Consider the following 11017-nt stretch of genomic DNA (forward strand, 5'->3'; position numbering starts at 1 on the left):
ATGAGATTCCAAGTATTGGGAACTGACCTCAAACCAGAACAATGGAATGAACCTTTAAGTTAGCTCTTTCACTACCCATTGGTCTCCAGTTTTCTGAGGAAGGGTCTGATCTTTCCCCTCAGACAGACCTTGTGACTCAATTTATATGTAACTGTTCTTCATATTTAAAGAATACACCATTGACAGTGAAGTTTTCCTGAGTATGTTTTGGGGATTGATATCCCCACCAGTGTTCCCTTATTGTGCTGACAAATTTGTTTCCAGTGCTTTGTGCTGTTTACACTTTCCCTCCTTGTCTAGCCATTCTCTGAAAGAAGCAGTTCTCTCTGTTCTACAGTGCACCATGCTGGTCTGTCTGCTGCAGTTGTCTTCCCTTTCAGCTGTGATACAATATTGTTTGAGGTGTTACTTTACTACATCCTTAAAGTGCTTCCTTTTTCTCCTTTGTTTATGGTAGCCCCATTTCAGCTTACCATCCTGCAATTGCTCCGGGATCCTAGGGTCATCCATTCTCCTCATGTGTCCCACCCAGGGAAGTAGTGCTGAGAGGAACAGCTTCAGTGCTAGGAGACCAACTTATTCCAGGATTTTGTTGTTTGTGATCTTGTCTTGCCATGGACCTTTGAGTATAGTCCAGAATTGACTCTGATGGAACTGCTCACAAAGTCAGATGTGGCATTTCATAGCCACATAGCCATAGAAATCATAGAAATGTTTGGACCATTGCTATGTCCCCTGACTGCTTTTCTATTATTATTATTGTTTAGATTTTCTATTCTACAAATAATAGAAGATATTACCATTTACATTTTCTGAATGATTTCCACATCCGGATATTACAAAGAACATAGATTTCGGTCCCTTGGACTCTGGACTGTAACCTCCAGACTGTAAGCAAATTGTGAACAAGGAAATGTCTACCAATTCTGTCATATTGTACTCTCCCAAGTGCTTAGTGCAGTGCTCTGCATATAGTGTCAATAAATATGATTGATTGATTGATTGGCCTGGCAAGTTCTGGGTTTCAAACCCTCTGGAGTTTTTCCCTTTACAGGGACAGGGACTACCTTATGGACCTTGCAGAAGAGACCTCCTAAAGGTTAGTTACCCCCTCTATAGCCATCACCACCACTTGACTCCTTCTCCCTCCTGTGTCACCTACACACTTGGATCAGTACTTTTTAAGCACTTGATAGTCACCCCACCCTCAATCCCACAGAATTTATGTACACACCTGTAATTTATTTTACTGCCTATCTCCTGCTCTAGACGGTAAGCTACTGGTGGGCAGGGAACGTGTCTACCAACTCTATTGTGTTGTACTCTCCTAAGCACTCAGTACACTGCTCTGTACACAGTAATTGCTCAATAAATACCACTGATTGATTGATTGGGAAATTAATCAATGAAGGGCCTGTCAACTCAGAACTAACATGTAACCTAACTCTTTTCCTGGTGTCTCCAATAGTGTAACTTGAATAGAAATAATTAGAAAGCAAACATCATCAACAGCATTGGCCAAATACCAACTATGTGCAGAGAGCACTGTACTTGGCACTTGTAGGTTATACAGAAATATGGGATGTGATCCCAGCCCTCAAGGAGTTTACAATCCAATGGGGAAGATGAAATGGATAGATTGATCAATATAATAATGAAATTTATTAAGGGTTTACAATGTGTGAAGCACTGTAGTGAGTACTGGGGAGGATCTGTGGACACATCTGTGGAACCAGTTCCTGCCCCATGAGAGATTCACAGTCTAACCGGAGGAAGACAGGAGAGAAAGAGAGAGAGAGGAAACAGACTTCCTCTATTTATCCTTCTCAATTGCATACACACTAAACAGTCTCATCAAAGGGGCTCCATTTGATTACAATCTTCCTGAGCTCCGGGTTTTGTTAGTGGGGTGTAAAACTGAGCAAAATTGCCATTGCCCAATTTAGGACTGATGTTTTCACCTCTCGGAATTTCTTTTTACAGCTGGGAATTTGTGACTTTTCAGGAGCCATAGCAAGTTTTTCCCGGTGATTCCACCAGACAGCCCTAATGGAATGATGGGTCAGAAATGCGTCAGAAGTGACCCAGCTGCAGCCTCACTCGCTCCATTAAAAGCCCAAAGTGGAAAGCAAAGAGGGTCAGGTTGGGCAAACAACAAAGAGGGATGAAACATTATTGCGCTTGGCTCAGAGAAGGAATGGGCTTCCCAGCCACCCTGGGGTGGGGGGGAGGGGCAACATCAAGGAGGATCATGGTATTCCCCTGTAATTATGGGCCTTTGTATTACGTTCCTGCTGAGAATCCTTTTATCTCCATTTCCCAGGGAAGTCTGGTGGCATATGGGTTCGTGTGGTCTGGAATGTTTGAGTGGCGTGTGGCTGAACAGTCTACCTACTAGATTCAGGCCATCATGCAGTGTTCCTTCGCTATTTTCCTACAAGGCCTTCCCTCCCAAGTTTGTCGCACAGTGAAAGACATAAACGAGGGTATGACCTGGGGGTCTCTGATGGCCCCCTCTGGAGTCCCAGAAAAGATTCGGGCCCTCGAGGATGAACTTGATGAGATGAAGATGCTTTTGGTGAAAGCCTAGAAATACCTTTTGAGAAAATGAACTCAATCAATCAGTGGACTTTATTCCACATTTACTGTGTGCAGAGCTCTGTACTAAGCACTTGGGAGAGTACCATACGACAGAGTTGGCTGACACGTTCCCTTCCCACACTGAGCTTGCAGTCTAGAGGGGAAGACAGGCATTAATATAACTCTAAAGTTGTGTCTCTAGAGATAAAGACAAGTAGAGAGTTTAGACCTCCTCTCGGGATTGCACCTGAAGAGTTTCCAGTACTCTACCAGTCTCAGCTACAGGAAGGAGAGTCAAGCAGAGTCATACCCATTCCATCCCTAGTTTGGCCAGTGGCTAGTGAGTGGAAGGCAATCTGCTACAAGTCAAAACTCGCCTGTGCTGGGCAGCAGCAGCATGGAAGAGAGTCAAAGGTGGAGACTCTAGTTTACTATGTGGAAGAAGGCAATGATAAACCACTTCTGTATTTTTACCAAGAAAACTCAATGGATACACTACCAGAACTATTGCAGTTGGAGGTGGAGCTTTCTGGGAGAGATGTGTCCATGGAGTCACTATGGGTCAGAGACAACTCGACAGCATAAGACAAGACAAGAGAGTTTAGAAAAGAAAAGGCCCACTCCAATCAGGGGTTTAGCAAGGAGGACACTGGGAGCCAGAGATATGCTAAGGTCCTAGGAATGGTTCACGTGTATCAGCTGCTGCATTAACGCTCATGGATTTGAAATTCAGGGTGTCAGCATCCTCTGTCCAAAGCCCTCAGTGGTGAGCTTGTGACTCTACACCTCCTCTGCTGTACTCTTCCTACTACTGCTACTATTATAACTACTACTATTGTCATTATTACAACTACTATTACTACTACTACTAATATGATGGTATCTATCAAGTGCTTACTATGTGTCAAGCACTGTTCTAAGCGCTGGGGTAGATACAAGGTAATCAGGTTGGACAGAGTCCCTAACCCACATGGGGCTCACAGTCTTAATCTGTCTTAATCTGTTTTAGTCTTAATGGGAGAGGACAGTAAGCAGCGTGGCTCAGTGGAAAAAGCCCGGGCTTTGGAGTCAGAGGTCATGGGTTCAAATCCTGACTCCACCAATTGTCAGCTGTGTGACTTTGGGCTAGTCACTTAACTTCTCTGTGCCTCAGTTCCCTCATCTGTAAAATGGGGATGAAGACTGCAAGCCCCCCCACTGTTGGGTAGGGACTGTCTCTATATGTTGCCAACTTGTACTTCCCAAGCGCTTAGTACAGTGCTCTGCACACAGTAAGCGCTCAATAAATACGATTGATGATGACAACCTGATCACCTTGTAACCTCCCCGGCACTTAGAACAGTGCTTTGCACATAGTAAGCACTTAATAAATGCCATCATTATTATTAATCCCCATTTTACAGATGAAGGAACACTGGCACAGAGAAGTTAAGTTACTTGTCCAAGGTCACATAGCAGACAAGTGGCAGAGCCGATATTAGAACCCAGGTCCTTCTGTCTCCCAGGCCCATGCTCTAGCCACAGGGCCCTGCTGCATTCCTACTACCAAGTGCTTAAGTGCTTCGTTCAGTGCTCCGCACACACTAAGCGCTCAATAAATATGATTGAATGAATGACTACTACTACAACTACCACCACCATTACAGAACTATCCTCCTTTCTCTGCCCCAGGTGCCTTCATGATGGGTCTTGGGGAAAGTCCCGGACCCTTTCTCGTAAGCATGGGGATGGTTGCGGAGAGTCCAGAAATGAGTTTAGGGGCATGGTAGGATAGTGTCATCCAATTATAGGTCTGCCAGGCTTCACTTGCCAGGAGGGTGGCAAAGATTTCCTTCATCTCCACACCCGAATAGCCTAGATGTATAGCCTGGATACTTCCCCTCCAAGCCTGTACACATGAGGAACAGCTGCTTCCTCTCTGGGAGACTCCCTTCACTGAAAAACAGCAGGGCAATTGCTTAAATGAAGGTAATGCTGGTGTGTCTCATAAGGCAGCTTCCCAGATAAAGGTCATTAAGTAAGCCTGTGTACAAATTTGACCCTTTTTATTTCATTGTCTTTGACAGTCCCTTGGAAGGGTTTAAGAGGACGAGATCAGACTATGGCTTTCAAAAATTCATCACTGAAGATTTGTTAACCTTGTTCCCTGGGATAGCTGTAGAGCTAAGATAATGCCCTTCAAATGGAGATAAATTACAATCTTTCAAAGGATTATCACCACTCTTAATCGAGTTTGCTCCAGCAGCTGAACAGCCTGACCTTGGTACTTACCCAACAAACATATCTGTTACTTTCTGTTTTTCTAGGGAGCAGGTAGGCCATTTCATGGGGCCAGCCTGAGAGTGTGGAACAGTGGGTGCAGGCAGAGGTAAATCAGCACATTCAGCGGGTTGGATGGGGAGAGGGAACAGGGCAATTCTTAGCCTCCAGTCAGTGCAGAAGGAAGACAGAAGTGATTTGGGTTTTAGAAAATGGAATCATTGCCTTAATCAAAGTCTGAGGGATTGTAATGTCCCAGTTCCATAAAAGACATCTGAATTTCATTATTTCCTAATGATATCATTCCAGGGGATTGAGGAAAATCCAAATTATGGTGCTATATATTTGAAATGAAGCACAGCTTATCTTTTTTTTTTTTGGTATTTACTGAGGGCTTACCATGTGTCAAGCACTGTTCTAAGCACTGGGGTAGATACAAGTCAATGAGACCGGATACAGTCCCGGTCCCACGTGGACCTCACAGTCCAAATAGGAGGGAGAATTTAAAGATAATTTTGATGAATCGGGGCAAAGGGTGAAAACTGTCATTATACAATTTACCGTCACTGCATTTTCTGCATTTGGGGTCTGGTTTATAATATCTTCTCTCAGACTCAAGCATATATCTAGTTATAGACACACGTACATAGCACACATACCCATACAAACATATATACACTCATGCAGTCAACCAATACATACCTACTAGTAGAAACAGCCACACATATATGTGTGCACACATGATCCCCACATCTTAGAATGTTATCCAATGGCGGGGGTCAGCATGTAGAGTGTTCGAGGTGGGCGTGCTGCCAGCATTCTGAGCAAGGCTGTGGTATTAATAATGAATGATAACATTTCACCCTACACCTTTACCGCCTGTGCAAAAAGGAAACATCTGTGAGTACTGACATTATGCAGATTTGGACCATATATGCAGAGCTGACTGGGCTTTGATGAAACCTTCTCGGACAATGCAAATTTGCATGGCAGGTGTTCATTTTCCCCCTACCCATCGTACTGTTCTGAAACCCGGGCGTTCCCGATCACCTGCCAGCCCCCCTCCCATCCTGCTTCAAGGCAGTGTCACCTAATGGATAGAGCATGGGCCTGGGACTCAGAAGGACCCTAGACTGTGGACTCGTTGTGGACAGAGAATGTGTCTGTTTGTTGTTGTATTGTACTCTCCAAAGTGCTTAGTATAGTGCTTTGTACACAGTAAGTACTCAATAAATATGATTGAATGAATGAATAAAAAGGACCTAGGTTCTAAACCCGGCTCCTCCACTTGTCTGCTGTGTGACCTTGGGCTAGTGACTTCACTTCTCTGTGCCTCAGTTATCTCATCTGTAAAATGGGGTTTAACTGTGAGCCCCATGTGGGACATGGACTATGTCCAACCTGATTACTGTGTATCTACCCCAGTGCTTAAAACAGTGCCTGGCACATAGTAAATGCTTAACAAATACATTAAAAAGAAAAAAAAAGAAGAGAAAAGAGAGGGGGTGCACAGAGGAGTGGGTTGGAAAGGACTCAGAGGTTCATCCCGCTGCTACTGCTCTGACAGCAAGATGGCGACCAGGGTAAAGCAGCTCCACCCCACCCTCCCAAACAGCCCACCAGGGTACCCTTTGCACATCAAGCCCTTCTCCTCCTCTGCAGGGGGAGAACTGGCTTCCATAAAATGAACCCAGATCCTCTCCTGAAAAATCCAGTTTCCAAGTCTTGGTACTGGGAGTTAGAGAATGGCTAACTGATTGGAATTGGTGTGATGATGAAGAGAAAGGTGATCCCTGAGGATCCATATCATTTAGAGCTTTAGACTGTTGTCAACATCTTGAACAGACATATAGTGATCCACTGGATTGGAAGGTGATTCTTTTAATGGTGAGTTTCCATCTGTGGTGTGCCCATCAATCAATCAATGGCATTTATGGAGCACTTACTATGTGCAAGTGTCCTGCACTAATTGCCATTGAGGGTTGCTCAGACATCAAGGTGTGTCCAATAGACAACATTGTCTCTTCAGCCAAGGAGCATGCACTGCTCCTGACATAAGACTTTAGTTTTAGGTTGGAGAGGAGGAGAGGAAGGGGAAGCCCACCACCAGCTAGAAGCAGGCATTTGATTTGTTTTCTCACCCTGTTCTCCCATGTGACCAGCAACATAAATTGAAACAACAGGAAGGGGCAAGTGCCTGTGGCCTTTGGTTGAACAGAAATTCTGTGGGCGTCTCCTCAGCAACAAACACTGTACTGCCTTCTCTCATTTCACAAACCCCCATTGTTGGGTGTGTCACTCGAGGGGGGCTGTACTAAGGGTTACTATACCAGTGGGAAAGCAAAACATTGTTTAGCAAATTCTGTTCTCTCCATGTTGCCGGCGGAAGGACCTATAGCAGGTAAGAGACCTGGATCTTTTCGATTGACAATAAAATACAGAGCATCATCAGGATCTGGATAGATTCCTGGACAACCGCTCACTCTCCACTGGTTCCTTCCCCTCTGCCTTCAAACATGCCCATGTCTCTCCCATCCTAAAAAAACCCTCTCTTGACCCCACCTCACCTTCTAGTTATCGTCCCATATCCCTCCTACCATTCCTTTCCAAACTCCTTGAACGAGTTGTCTACACGCGCTGCCTAGAATTCCTCAACAACAACTCTCTCCTCGACCCCCTCCAGTCTGGCTTCCGTCCCCTTCATTCCACGGAAACTGCGCTCTCAAAGGTCACCAATGACCTCCTGCTTGCCAAATCCAACGGCTCATACTCTGTCCTAATCCTCCTCGACCTCTCAGCTGCCTTTGACACTGTGGACCACCCCCTTCTCCTCAACACGTTATCTGACCTTGGCTTCACAGACTCCGTCCTCTCCTGGTTCTCCTCTTATCTCTCCGGTCGTTCTTTCTCAGTCTCTTTTGCAGGCTCCTCCTCCCCCTCCCATCCTCTTACTGTGGGGGTTCCCCAAGGTTCAGTGCTTGGTCCCCTTCTGTTCTCAATATACACTCACTCCCTTGGTGACCTCGTTCGCTCCCACGGCTTCAACTATCATCTCTACGCTGATGACACCCAGATCTACATCTCTGCCCCTGCTCTCTCCCCCTCCCTCCAGGCTCGCATCTCCTCCTGCCTTCAGGACATCTCCATCTGGATGTCCGCCCGCCACCTAAAGCTCAACATGTCGAAGACTGAGCTCCTTGTCTTCCCTCCCAAACCTTGTCCTCTCCCTGACTTTCCCATCTCTGTTGACGGCACTACCATCCTTCCCGTCTCACAAGCCCGCAACCTTGGTGTCATCCTCGACTCCGCTCTCTCATTCACCCCTCACATCCAAGCCGTCACCAAAACCTGCCGGTCTCAGCTCCGCAACATTGCCAAGATCCGCCCTTTCCTCTCCATCCAAACCGCTACCCTGCTAATTCAAGCTCTCATCCTATCCCGTCTGGACTACTGCACTAGCCTTCTCTCTGATCTCCCATCCTCGTGTCTCTCTCCACTTCAATCCATACTTCATGCTGCTGCCCGGATTATCTTTGTCCAGAAACGCTCTGGACATATTACTCCCCTCCTCAAAAACCTCCAATGGCTACCGATCAATCTGCGCATCAAGCAGAAACTCCTCACCCTGGGCTTCAAGGCTCTCCATCACCTCGCCCCCTCCTACCTCACCTCCCTTCTCTCCTTCTGCTGCCCAGCCCGCACCCTCCGCTCCTCCACCACTAATCTCCTCACTGTACCTCGCTCTCGCCTGTCCCGCCATCGACCCCCGGCCCACGTCATCCCCCGGGCCTGGAATGCCCTCCCTCTGCCCATCCGCCAAGCTAGCTCTCTTCCTCCCTTCAAGGCCCTGCTGAGAGCTCACCTCCTCCAGGAGGCCTTCCCAGACTGAGCCCCTTCTTTCCTCTCCCCCTCGTCCCCCTCTCCATCCTCCCGTCTTACCTCCTTCCCTTCCCCACAGCACCTATATATATGTATATATGGTTGTACATATTTATTACTCTATTTATCTATTTATTTATTTATTTTACTTGTACATTTCTATCCTACTTATTTTATTTTGTTGGTATGTTTGGTTCTGTTCTCTGTCTCCCCCTTTTAGACTGTGAGCCCACTGTTGGGTAGGGACTGTCTCTATGTGATGCCAATTTGTACTTCCCAAGCGCTTAGTACAGTGCTCTGCACATAGTAAGCGCTCAATAAATACGATTGATTGATTGATTGATTGACAAGCAGTCCGTGTTACGATTCCCAAAGGGAAAGCTAGGAGTGTTCGATGGCCCATCCCTAACCATGAAGATGGATGGCCGTCACACAATTCCTCGCAATGCTCTAGTCTTCTGACCAACGGGTACCCAAATGTTTAAGGGTTAAGGTCACATCTCCTCCAAGCGGCCTTCCCCGATTAAGCCCTCTATTCTCCAGGTCCCTTCTGCATAGTCTATGCATTTGTCTCTGTGACCTTTGGGCATTTGATATTTGCCCCACCCTCAACCCCACAGCACTTATGCACATATCTATAAATTATATATTACAAATCACATTTATCTTAATGTCTGTTTCCCCATCTAGACTGTAAGGTCATTGTGGGCAGGGAATGTTTCTGCTAACTCTGTTGTGTTCTACTCTCCCAAGCACTTAGTACTGTGCTCTGCATATAGTAAGTGCTCAATGCATATGATTGATTGATTGATACGTGAAGTGGAAGTGCAGAAGTGGCAGAAAGTAAGGGAAATAGGGTGGGGAGTTGAGAGATTAATCAGGAAACCCCTCCTGGAAGAGTTGTGATTTCAGGAAGGCCTGAATCGTATGGACCTTGGGGCTGATCCAGGAATGTTGTTGCTCATTTTCTAATATTCTTTGAGAATTGTCCAGCCCTCATTCCCATTTGCTGGTAGAAACAAGAGTGTAGTTGTCCTGGGCAGAGGCAGGAGGTTCCTAAATCATATAGGGAACCTACTAAGGGCTTGGGAGAGGACAATGGAAGCAAGATACAATCTAGTGAGGATCTTACAATTCACAGAACAGTTGAATAGAGTTTTGCTAGAGTCTCCATTTTATTATCTAGGGTTAATGATATATAGGAGGTATTTTCTATTATGCTCAGACAGTGTAGCCCTTAACTTCTGCCAATTTTTACTCTTTGCAGCATTGTTCTTATTCTGGGATTGTTTAGCAAATGCCATGACATTATTTAACTCTAAATGGCTTGTCCCAGCTGGGCTGGTTTTAGGCGGGTTGGGAGGGCAGGGGTGGAGTGGACATCTCTGATTGATGTTTTCACCATTTTACCTTTCCTTTTCAGGATGAGGGTTTCTCTTCCAGGTTTTCTTGCTCTCCCTCTATCTTTGGCCTTTTCTCCCATACACCTGTCAATCCCTCTGCAGCCCACAAGGAAATTTACACTCAGAGTAGCTCAATGACTTGTCTAAGGTAGAACCTGAATGATTCCAACTCCTCAGCCCACACTTCCTGGCTGGTTGCCTAGCCCACTGAGCCCCAGAGATTCAATCAACCAATCAGTCAATGGCATTTTTTGAAAGCTTACTGTGGGCAGAGCACTGTACTAAGTGCTTGAGAGAGTAAACTACAACAGAGTCGGTAGACACGTTCCCCGCCTACCAGGAGTTTACAGTCTAGATTCTCCAGTTATTCCCAATTCATGGGACTCTAAGGCCAGAAAATGTTTCTGAAGGGCAGAGAGGGAGCGTCCTGTGGTTCGGGAGTGGATTGTTGATTTCTGAAATGTTTGTGAAGTTGCATATGTTGTAACTTGTGTCATCTCTGTTACTGATGCAGTTGGATCAGTGGATGCTAAATGAGCAGTGTGATTTTAGGTGTTTATTGTAAGAGAACTATTTGTGTGTGTGCTCTTTGAAGCCCATTGAAGTGATTGGAGGTTAGGCATTGTTTTGAATTGCAACAGTAAGAGTCCTAATGGTTGACAGACCCCCTCACGCTTATTCTTCACAGCAGTCTATGGGGAATGAGAGGTTGTCAGGAGAAATCTCCATGGAGGTCCCGGGTCCCTAATGTGCTTGCTGGACAGGACTTTCTTTGCTAGCTCCTTGGGAGCTAGCCATGGCATTCAGTTCATCTTAATATTCATTCTCAGATGAAGAAGCAGATGACTGTGGGCGCAGTAGTCTCATTTCATCTCTGCCGAAAGTGAATATTTTTG

General features: G+C 45.9%; 1 non-coding gene across 1 annotated transcript; it reads left to right on the forward strand.

Moving 5' to 3' along the window:
- Positions 1–2809: 2809 nt before the first annotated feature.
- On the forward strand, positions 2810–2947 carry LOC119948360. Its single transcript, XR_005456761.1, has one exon. It is a non-coding gene; the product is annotated as a small nucleolar RNA SNORA7 (small nucleolar RNA).
- Positions 2948–11017: the final 8070 nt, after the last annotated feature.

This window comes from Tachyglossus aculeatus, chromosome X4, assembly GCF_015852505.1.
Source record: "Tachyglossus aculeatus isolate mTacAcu1 chromosome X4, mTacAcu1.pri, whole genome shotgun sequence".
In the NCBI taxonomy this organism is placed as follows: Eukaryota; Metazoa; Chordata; class Mammalia; order Monotremata; family Tachyglossidae; genus Tachyglossus; species Tachyglossus aculeatus.